The sequence below is a fragment of the Protopterus annectens genome, chromosome 9.part0 (genome assembly GCF_019279795.1).
Source record: "Protopterus annectens isolate FY-2018-M chromosome 9.part0, PAN1.0, whole genome shotgun sequence".
NCBI classification, from domain to species: Eukaryota; Metazoa; Chordata; order Ceratodontiformes; family Protopteridae; genus Protopterus; species Protopterus annectens.
The window spans coordinates 1,480,336,254-1,480,348,336 of NC_056743.1; positions in this window are offsets into that span (position 1 = coordinate 1,480,336,254).

The following is a 12,083-nucleotide window of genomic DNA, read 5'->3' on the forward strand; positions in this document are numbered from 1 at the left end:
ATTATGTCATACGATTACTTCAAGCTCTGGGATACACAGTCAACTTCCAAAAGTCAAGACTGCAGCCATCCCAGCAAATAATCTTCTTAGGAGCCAAACTAGACACAGCCTCTCAGATGGCTTACCTGACAGAAGACAAGCAAGAGAAGTTAAATCATTACTTCAAAGGTTTAGCAAAACTCACCCAGATGACTGCAAGGAGATTCCTACAGGCCCTGGGTTACATGGCATCCTGCATTCTACTGGTTCCATTAGCAAAACTACACATGAGAAAGCTTCAATGGTACCTAAAAAGCATTTGGTCTCAACACAGCAACAACTTGGAGACAGTCATACCACTCATTCCATGCCTACAAAAGGAATTCCTATGGTGGGCCTTGGTGAGCCAGGAAAACACAGGTATGTCATTCAAAAAAACACAGATAACACAGACCATGACTACAGACGCCTCAGACCTTGGATGGGGGGCGCACATGGAAGGCAGGTGTATACAAGGACAATGGTCTCCAAAGGAAACACATCTGCATATAAACCAAAAGGAAATGCTGGCAGTAATGCATGCCATCGAGGCTTTTCAACACCAACTCCAGCAAGGCCATTTAATGATACGGACAGACAACACCACTGTGATGTGGTACATAAACAAGCAGGGGGGCACCCACTCTTACCCCATTTGCAGACTGACAATGCAACTTTGGGAGAAATCGCTGAGCCTAAACATCCAGTTACAATCCCAGTTTGTTCCAGGAAAAGACAATGTGTTGGCAGACAGCCTAAGCAGGAATTTCACAGATCCACACGAGTGGATATTACATCCGAAGGCCTTCAGACAACTCACTTCGACATGGGGCAAGCCAGAAGTGGACCTATTTGCCTCTCACCTCAACCATCTTCTACCAAAATTTTGCACAAGGACATACCATCCAAAAGCTTGGAAAATAGATGCCCTCTCATTCAACTGGAACTCCCTAGCAATCTATGCATTCCCACCTCTGCCACTGATGACCTCAGTATTACTAAAGATCAAAGCAGAGAAGCCCAAGGGAATCATAATAGCTCCGGATTGGCCAAGACAGCACTGGTACCCACTACTACGGAGCATATGTCACACCAGGAGGTGGGCCCTCCCTCAGTGGCCTCTACTTTTGACTCAACACAATTTCGAAACACTGCATCCAAACCTTCAGACACTGCAGCTAACAGCCTGGGAGATCCCATAAATAACTTCAGCTTATCTCTCTCCAAGGAAGTTCAGCGGATACTAACAGAGGCTCGAAGACCATCCACCAGAAAGGTTTACTTAGCAAAGTGGAAAAGATTCAGCAATTGGAATACCAACAAGGGACATGATGCATCATTGCTGAACATCCCACTTATCTTGGAATATTTGGCAGATATGTTAAAGAACGGCCTCTCATATTCTTCCATAAAAATACATGCATCTGCTATTTCAGCTAGATACAACACTGATCCTCCTGTTTTCTCTCACCCCTTACTAAGACAATTCCTCAGGGGAATCAAGAACATTAAGCCACCAAGAAAGGCCCCAGTGCCAGCCTGGGACCTCAATTTTGTCTTAGAAAAACTGACTCTACCTCCTTTTGAGCCAGCAGCTTCAGTTGACTTGCAATTTCTCTCATGCAAGACAGCTTTCCTGTTGGCAATTACCTCAGCAAGAAGGGTTTCGGAGCTACAGGCCCTAATGGCAATACCACCCTTTATTATTTTCCACAGAGACAGGGTTTCATTAAGGACCAACCCTTCTTTTATGCCAAAGGTGGTATCTAGGGTTTCTCTAAATCAAGCCATTCATCTGCCTGCTTTCTTCCCCAATCCTGAGAATAAGGGGGAAAGACTTTTACATACCTTGGACATTCACAGACAACTTCGATACTACCTGGACAGAACCAAGGCCAGTAGGAAGTCTGAACAACTTTTTGTAGCTTACGCCCCTGCAGTCCAAGAAAAAGCAATTTCAAAACAGACTATTTCTAAATGGATTGGACATTGCATCAGATTCTGTTATTTCTTTCATGGAAAGACTGTTCCAGCCAATGTCAGACCACATTCCACCAGAGCTACAGCCACCTCTACAGCATTTTTAAGAGGGTTGCCTACCAAGGACATTCTAGAAGCTGCTACATGGAGCTCCGTGCATACATTCTCCAAACACTACAATCTCCCTCTATATTCCAGATCCAGAGCAGGCTTTGCTTCGGCAGTCCTGCAGGGTTTGATTGCCACACCATCTCTTTCCTAGAGCATACCTCCTCCCCCAGCTAAGCTATGATATTCTACCCACATGTTATGACTGCAGTTGCATTTTTGAAGGACATAGTACAGTTTTGTACCTACCATAAATGTAGATGTCCGATAGACATGCAACTGCAGTCAGATTTTCCCTCCCTCCATACCCCTCTATGCCTTGGGTCCACTCCTATCCCTGTTACTCTTAGCTGAGGATATCTGTTATGGTGTATTTGTTTTATTGCTCATTTATTTGTTTGGAATCCTGTTTTTGTCTTCCAATTTGATTACAGCCTTCCTTGGAGGGCACCTGGCATCTGGGGCAAGAAACACTGAAGAAAATGGCGTCGGCTGATGCTTATGTACTCCAGCCGCTCTGACGTCGGAGAGAAATGCGACATCAGCCGACATCGGACCCAGACTTTGGAATCCAGCCTGAGGCAGGACAACCCACATGTTATGACTGCAGTTGCATGTCTATCGGACATCTACATTTATGGTAGGTACAAAACTGTACTTTTCCACTTCAGTAGCCTTTCATTCCAGAGCTTCTATGAATGACGTGCAGCCACAGGTTGGGCTACTCTCCATACCTTTATCACTCATTACAAATTGGATATGGTCTCCAGGGAAAGTGCATCCTTTGGCTCTATGGTGCTCAGGAATATCCTTACCTAGGGCCTCTCAGAGCATAAAGTAGCTAGGGACTCTGTCCCAACAGTCAAGATTGAATGGAGATCGATAACATCAGTTAAAGAAGTTACGTTCTTACAATAATGTTCCATCTGTGTTGTCTATCTTCATTCATTCTGAACATCCCACCCACCTTCCCCTCCAAAAGACTCCTGGAGGTTCGGAACTAGTCCTGGGGTCCTAGTAGGTTTGTTGCTCAGACAAAGCTTCCATGATTTTCTGCTGTATGGGGAAAACTTGATGTTCTTTGTGTTCCACTGTTGCAGTCATTACATTTGGGTTATCTGCTTGCAGGTAGCCCTCAGTCGGCCTGATTGTCAAAGTCTTGGGTCCTGCATCGGTTGCTGTCTCATCTTCCATGATGTCAGGTAGTCAGGGATATAAAGCATGCAGCTGATACCATTACATCAGTCTTTATTGCCGTGCGGTGCCCGAAGCAGAAGCAGTTCGCATGTGCCGGTTGGCCAACTCCTGAAATTTTCGTTTTCGAGTTTCAGATCCGAAGTCTTCAACAAAGCTAAGTACCCCAATGGGGATCCTTTATCTTGCTCTAAACCGATGTCAAAGTTAACAATTGTATTTCTTGTAGAAAGCAAATACCTCATAAAGATTTTCATTCGTACTGCATTCCTTGCTTAGGCCCAGACCACGATGTCCCTCGCTGTCTGTTTTGTGCCTTATTCAAACCTCGAACTATTTGTCTGTTATTTTTTGCATCGAAATATTTTGGTACTCGGTTCAATTATCCAGAAATGGCTTCGGTAAGTCACCTGACTACCTACATTCTGAAAAAATGCAAAGGTAAAGACAGAGACAGACCTCATAGGTCCAAAGCTACCGACGATGCTTCCACTAAGCCAGTCGCCAGTTTACCGGTACTCAGTGAGGTGCTTTCACAGCCCCTGATACCCACTACGTCAGATTCCCAGTCCTCTACTGAGACCCATTCGGAGTCCGTTAGGCCACGAGATGCTTCTTTGACTGTGGAACCTGTGGGTGTCTCTACCTTAGATGGGTCTGGAGCCACTGTGCAGGCACCAGCTTCTGAGGGTGTATTCAGGCCTGCTGTCTTTCATATTAAACCGATGCCATCTTCTTCTTCAAGGCCTAAAACTCGATCCACACCTAGAAAACCGATGCCCAGACTGCATGGTCAGGCCCCTATGCCTAAAAAACAAATGATAAGAATGGCTGAAGACCTTATTACTCTAATCAGAGGAAGCCACCCTTCTCCCTCTAAGAGAACTAGAATTGATTTTCCTTCTGATTCTCCTGATCAGGATTCTGACATTTCTGTTTTTGCTGATGACCAGAAGTTGCCCTTATGTACCTATGAAGATTCTGATGCAGAGGACTCCATTCCCTCTACTTCTCCTCCAGAGGATTTCTCTTTCGGTGAAACTTTGCATACCTTAGAGAGCATTTCCACTGGGAAAGCCAGGATTACTCTGACTCCAAAAAGAAGCTTAGGGAATTCTTACTCTTACCTCTACACAGGCCTTTATCTATCCCTCCTGTACTGGGCATTGCAGATGATGCCTTCTTGGAATCTAGCCTAGCCCCTGACACTTTACCTCCAGCTCCCAGAAAACCTGACCGGTATTACAGAGTACCTGACTCTCAAAAGTTCCTCTTTAAGAATCCTACTGTGGATCCTGAGACCATTTCACAGGGACGCAAAGGCATTAAGACTACTACTGCCAAAAACCCTACCCCCTCTGATAGAGATTCCAGGGCCCTGGGCAGATGGGGTAAGAAGGTATACACTTCTGCTACTTTGGCCATTAGGGCCTTAAACTGCCAGTTTCATATGTTAAACTATCAGCACCATATTATTGGATTACTTAAACAGAAAATTATATTGATTCCTGACTGCTGAAAATAAAGAATTACAGGATTTAATGCATTCTGCTGAACAAGTTGGAAAACATACGTTGCAATGTGGTTTTGATTCATTAGAGGCATCTTGCAGGGCTGCTGCCACTGGGTCTGTACTTAGAAGGCATGCTTGGCTTAAGGAGCAAACTTTGCCAGATCATGTTAAAGCTAAATTACTAGATGCTCCCCTAAACCAAGACCACCCGTTTGGCAACAAAGCAGTAGTAGTACTTCCAAAGATGGAGGAAAAGCTAAATCTATGCAAACTGTTAAAGATTTCCTGCAAGTACAGCCCCCCCACATTTAGTAGGCACTGGCCTTCTAAGAATTGGTCCTTTCCTGCCTCTTCCAGGCCTTCTCAGTCCAAACCCAGGCTTTGGTCTCAAGGTACTCACAGGCCTAAGCAGTGAGGAGCTCCCACTTTCAAAGCTGGCAGTAGTAAGACACCCCACTGTGGTAAACTGTCTCAGTGACAACTTTAAACCTTCCAAGCCCTGCTCAACTGACTTCCTTTAGGGGGAAAGATCGCCCTGCATGCAAAAAACTGGGACTGCATTACCCAAGACAAATGGGTTTTAAATATAGTTTCCCAAGGATACAGATTTCACCTCCACTCCTTACCAACCCCAAACAGTTGGCCAGACCTACCCCCAAATCAGTGGGCAGAGGCTCAAAAGCAGGTTCTCTCTCTTCTACATATCAGGGCTATTCAGCCTGTTTTAGAAGAGGATTGGGGGCAAGGTTTTTACTCAAGACTTTTCCTGGTACCCAGAAAAGACAATTCATGGTGTCCTATCCTGGACCTGTCTATCCTAAACACCTTTTTGGTAATCCTAAAATTCAAATTGCTAACTCTTCATCAGCTGCTTCCCATGCTAGTCAAAAAATGCCTGGTTGGCAACACTGGATTTAAAGGAAGCCTACCTGCACATCCCAATAAGGGAATCTTGCAGAAAATACCTACACTTCAGAGGAGGCTACATGCACTATCAGTTCTCTGCACTGGCCTTTGGCTTATCTACTGTGCCCAGGGTATTCACAAAGTGACTACCTCCAGTCATTGCATTTTGCAGGCAAAGAAATATTCAAATATACCCATACCTGGATGATTGTCTAATTCAGGCAGAAAGCCAGGACATACTGTTAAATCATCTAGCACTTGTAAAGAAATTACTAACTTCTCTGGGGTACACCATAAATGAAAATAAATCACATCTAGTACCCTGCCAACAAATTGTATTCCTGGGAGCAAGCTTGAATGCAACTTCCCAGATGCCGTACCTCACGCCAGAGAAACAAGTTTATTTGACAGCTTACTTCAAACTACTGGCCACAAAGACCCAGCTATCTGCAAGGAAAATACTGCAAGCCCTCGGGTTCATGGCCTCTTGCATTCTACTAATTCCATATGAAAGACTGCATATGAGGAAACTACAATGGTATCTAAAAAGCCTATGGTGTCAACATTCTCAGGACCTAGAATCAAGGATTCCTATCATCCCATGTCTATAGACAGAGTTCATTTGGTGGGCAGAGACCTGCCACCACAACAACGGACTGCCATTCACTCTACCCCCTTCTGCCAAAACCGTAACAGACGCATCAGACTATGCATGGGGGGCTCGCTTGGCAAGGCAGTGCATTCAGGGCAAAAAGAGCCAGAGTCAAATGCACCTGCATATCAATCAAAAAGAAATAGCTGTACAGAATGCTCTGACAGCCTTCAAGGACCACATTCTTCCAGGACAATTATTGGTAAAGATGAACACCACCACTGTTATGTGATACATAAACAAGCAGGGAGAACCCACTAATACCCTCTCTGCAGACTAGCCATGGCTATGTGGAACGCAGCCTTGAGCTACCAAGTGCATCTACAAGCTCAATTCCTGCCATCTAGCTAAATACATTGCAGACGACCTAAGCAGAAAGCTCATGGACCCACACGAGTGGAAACTGGAACCAAACCAAAGATATTCAACATTTTGAGAAACAAATGGGGGAGTCCAGAGATAGACCTGTTTGCCTCCACTCAGAACTACCAATTGAACAAATTCTGCAAAAGGACTCCCCACAGACAAGCTTGGAAAGTGGATGCCCTGTCCGTCACCTGGAAAAACCTATCTGTTTATGCCTTTCCCCCTCTGCCTCTCCTCTCCAAAGTACTACTAAAGATCAAACAGTACAAACCAAGGACAATACTCAATGCACCAGACTGGTCATGCCAACACTGGTACCCCCTCTTGCGCAGTGTGTCACTGCTGGAACCATAGCACCTGCCTCAGACCCCTTTCCTGCTATCCCAGCAGGAGGGACAGATTCTGCACCCCCAGCTTCAAACCCTGAACCTTGCAGCCTGGCTAATTACCTGAGCTCTCCGTTACCATCCCTCAGTAAGCAGGTGATGGATGTCATTCTGGAGGCAAGGAGGGCTAGTACTAGAAAATCCTATGCTGAAAAATGGAAAAGATTATTTTCCTGGAGCCAAACTCTGGATGGGCACAACTGTGCCCAATTTACCGCACATTCTTCAATACTTAACTGAGATGCTTCACAAGGGCCTTTCCTTTTCTTCCATTAAAATCCATGCCTCGGCCATTTCAGCACATTATAATACTGAGCCACCCTTCTTCTCTCATCCACTGCTGAAACAATTTCTCAGAGGGGCCAAAAAGGTAAGACCACCCAGGAGAGCCCCTACTCCAGCCTGGGACCTAAACTTTGTTTTGGAAAAGCACACTTTACCTCCCTTTGAGCCAGATGCAAATGCAGAGTTGAAATTCCTTTCTTGGAAAACAGCCCTCCTTCTAGCCATCACATCAGCAAGAAGGGTGTCTGAACTACAGGCCCTCATGGCAGTGGAGCCTTTCATCATCTTTCATGTGGACAGGGAGTCTCTCGGGGCCTATCCTTCCTTTATGCACAAGGTGGTATCCAGTGTGGCCCTTAATCAGTCCATTCATTTGCCAACCTTCTTTTCTAATCCACAGAACAAAAGGGAACGAATACTGCACTCCTTGGAAGTGCACATACAACTTAGATTTTACTTGGACAGGACTAAGCCTCTCAGGAAATCTTGCCTTTGCTGCAGGGACAGAGGGGAAGGCCATTTCAAAGCAAACCATTTCTAAGTGGATAGGCCATTGCATTAATTCACCATGGAAAACCTACCCCACAGGGTATATGCCAACATTCCACCAGGGCTGCATCTACCTCTACAGCCTTTCTCAGAGGTGTCCCTACCAGGGACATCCTAGAAGCTGCTACCTGGAGTTCTGTACATACCTTCACCAAGCATTACCACTTCCCAATTTTTTCTAAATCCAGAGTTGGTTTTGCCACTGCAGTCTTGCAGGGCCTTATAGCTGGTCCTAATGCTGTCTAATTTCTTCCTCCCATCCTTAGCTTTGGGAATCTACCCAAATGTGATGACTGCAACAGTGCAACACAAAGAACATAGTACAGTTGTGTACACTTACCATAAATGTAGATGTTAGAGTGTATTCACAGTTGCAGTCCTGGTTACCCTCACTCCAGCCCCCTGACTTTTATTGACTATACCTCTATTCTTGTTTACTATGCTTAAAACTTTTTGGTGTATTTGCTTTTTTGATGGAGGTGTAACCTTGTATATAATTGCTTCCCATTATGGGGGCACCTGACATCTGGAGCAAGAAAAACTGATGTAATGGTGTCGGCTGCATGCTTTATACCCCTGACTACCTGACGTCATGAAAGATGAGACAACAACCAACGCAGGACCCAAGACTTTGATAATCAGGCCGACTGAGGGCTACTGCAAGCAGATAACCCAAATGTGATGACTGCAACAGTGAGTGCACTCAAACATCTACATTTATGGTAAGTGTACACAACTGTACTTTACCTCCTCCCCTGCAAAGCAAATTATTGGTCAACCAACCACAGTGCCAAAGGTCAAGAGTACACCCAGGACTAGGTACTCCCTTTCTACAAGACCCCTTCTTGGGTCAGCAATTAAGTCCATTTCTTGAAAGGCCAGAATTGCCCTTGGGGGTGTCCATCCGTTCCACCAGGAGCCTTTCAGAGCTTGATGTCAGTTTAGTGGATCAGCTCTTGGTGGCCAGAGGCCTTCTTGCCCTCTGTAGAACCTCTTTCCCATCCGGAGCCAAGGGTTACTCTCCTAGGACACCCACTTATCTTCCTCCTTCAACGTCTCTGCAGGTCATGGAGTCCTCAACTTCAATGTTCCCAGTGCCAACTACTTTGGTGCCGATGGATCTCACCTTGGTTTTGGAACTGAGACTGTGGTCTGCGGCTGCATTGGAGCCAACCCACCCGTGGACCATAATTTGGCTGCCAACTCCGGGATCTTTGGATCAGCTCCAATTTTTTTTTCCGTGGCACCGTCTACTGTTCTGGTGCCCTGGCAGTTAAAAGTCCTCTCACGGCTCCTACTCTGGAGGTGGGCTCGTCGGAGCAGGGTGTAGCCCCGGTTCTGAGATTGTCTTTCTCAGTTCCAGGCTCCCATCCCTCTTCAGGTGGGCCTGCCTTCCAGATTATGGAGAGAGCCTTGGCCTCAGCAGGCGCACAGTTGGCACCATCCCCATCAGAGTGTCACATCTATGTATCCTCTGGCTCGCAGCTGTCACAATCTGCTACCGTGGGGCAGCAGGCACAAGAGCAACAAGGCACCCTGTTGCAGGGTCCTTTCTCGTCGGAGTTTTCCTCAGATCTTCCCCCCGAAGAGCATCACCCCATAAGAGATCATGCAAGAGGAAGCTTTTGGATTCTCCAGAAGAATTTGTCACCAAGGATACAGATTTTGATGAAGGAGAAGGGTCCCCTTGGTCACCCCCTGAAGATGTCTCCTTTAGAGACATCTGGAAATTTTAAAACATAGGAGAGATTGGAAGCCCACAATCCCATCCTCCAAGGAATCTGTTTTCTTGCAGGCTTTTCGTGCCTGGTCTTCTACTTCTTGGGTGACACCACCTGCCAATGAACTGGTCAAACTCATCTTGCAGTATGCGTGGAAGCCTCCTGATATAGAGAGCCATTTCATCAGAGGCCCAACAAAATTCTTTTCGTGCCCGAGGATCAGCCTCACTGGTCAAAAGATCTAGCAGGAGATGACATGGTGGTGGTGGCTGCCACAAAAAAGGAACTCGCTGAGGAGAGTCCAACTGTCCATCCTCCAAACCAAGAGTCCCAGACAATGGACAGATTCGGGAAGTGGGTCTTTGCTTCATCGACCTTCGCCATATAGTCCTTGAATTTTTTGGCACATTTCACACTACTCCAAAGGGATCTGATAACTAAGCTTTCGGAGACCTTAGCAGGAGCAGTGTCTGAAGAGGTCCATGATAAGGTAGCCTCCCAGCTTACCACCTATAGTCCATCTGCAACTCGTCCATGCAGCTTATTGCACATACAGCCGAAGGGACATCCAGGGCAGCAGGTACAGGTGTTGCCTTTAGGCGACACATCTGGATGCACTTATGTGACTTTGAGGACCCCTTCAAGTCTTCCTTTATCAATGCTCCTGTTGATGCTTCATCATTATTTGGTCCAAAAGTCAGAGAGACATTAGCCAGGTATGAGAAGGATGGAAAGACGCTTTCTGCTGTGGGCATGCGTTTTTCCACTCCTCAATGACCTTACTCCAGGAATCAGAGGAGTGGAAAGATGTGGTTCAGAAAGTCGCTAGGCCCTTTTCAGGACACACGTGACGAGTATTCCTACTGGGGCAGAGGGGGGCACTTCTTCAGGAAGACACCCCTCCCATGGCAGAGGGGTCCTGCATAACCAAGGGTTCCAGGGATTCCTTCTCTGGACAACCCTACTAGCGCTCCTGAGCAGTGGCCGGATTGCTTACCTCTGGAAGCAGTCAGGGGAAGATTCTCTCTGCACCGTTCAGCCTGGCACACTGTAACATTGGATTCCTGGGTGCAGACAATAATTACCAGAGGTTACCATATCCCCTTCAATCTTTATCCCAGACCACAAAGGTGAATCCCCAGTGTTCCACCCAGTCAGAGGGATATACCAGCACTAGAAATCCAAAAGCTCCTTCAAAATGGAGTCATCCAAACAGCTCCACTAGACCTCATAGGATCTGGATTTTACTCTCTATTTTTTTTAAGGCCAAAAAAGACAGGAGACTGGAGGCCAATCTTAGACCTTGGTGTACTGAACAAGTTTGTTCAACAGACAAAATTCCTGATGGTCACAGTTAAGTCTATCCTTCCCTTGCTGGAGAACAATGATTGGATGTGCGCCATTGATTTTCAGGATGCGTATTACCACATAAAAATGAACAAACACTCCAGAAGATACCCCCACTTCTGGCTAGGAGCCAGTCATTACCAATTTCAGACATTGTCATTTAGTCTCACCACAGCCTCCCGGGTGTTCACCAAATATATAGCAGTGGTAGCAGCTCACTTAAAGCTGCAGGGATTCCATGTGTTTCTATATTTAGATGACTGGTTCCTCACTGGCCCCCACCATGCATCTGCTGCTTTCTGCCTTGTACTCCATTCTAAGGCTTGCATAGTTCTTGGGCATCTTGATAAACAAGGAAAAGTCAAAGCTATCCCCCACACAGGACATAGAATTCATCGGAGCAAGACGAAACACACAATCTGGCATGGCTGCTCTTCTACTATACAGACTGGAGAAGATGAGGTCACAACTTCAAGTGGTACTCTCTCAAGACAAAGATGTTCTTCGTGTTTCACTGTTGCAGTCCTCACACTTGGGTATCTGCCTGCAGGTAGCCCTCAGTCGGCCCGAATATCAGAGACTTAGTATTTCTGCATCGGTTGCTGTCGCTCCAGGACTGACTTCAGGTCGCCAGGGGTATAAAAACAGGCAGCCGACGCCATTACATCAGTCTTTCTTGCCGAGGAGATGAAGCAGTTGTTTGCACAAGTGCCGGTCGGCCGCTACCTGAGTTTTCATTTTGGAATCGAATCATCCTCCCCGTTGGGAATCCTTTTTTTTCCTCTCTAACCGATGTCAGACAAAGTTAACAATTGTCTCGCTTGTGGAAAGCAAGTAACGACACCAAGATTTCCATTCTTACTGCGTCACCTGATGTTCTTCTTGTTTCACTGTTGCAGCCTTCACACTTGGGTTATCTGCCTGCAGGTAGCCCTCAGTCAGCCCGAATACCAGAATCTTGGGATTTCTGCATCGGATGCTCTCGCCTCTTCCATGACGTCAGGTTGTCAGGAGTATAAAACATGCAGACGATGCCATTACATCAGCTTTTCTTGCCG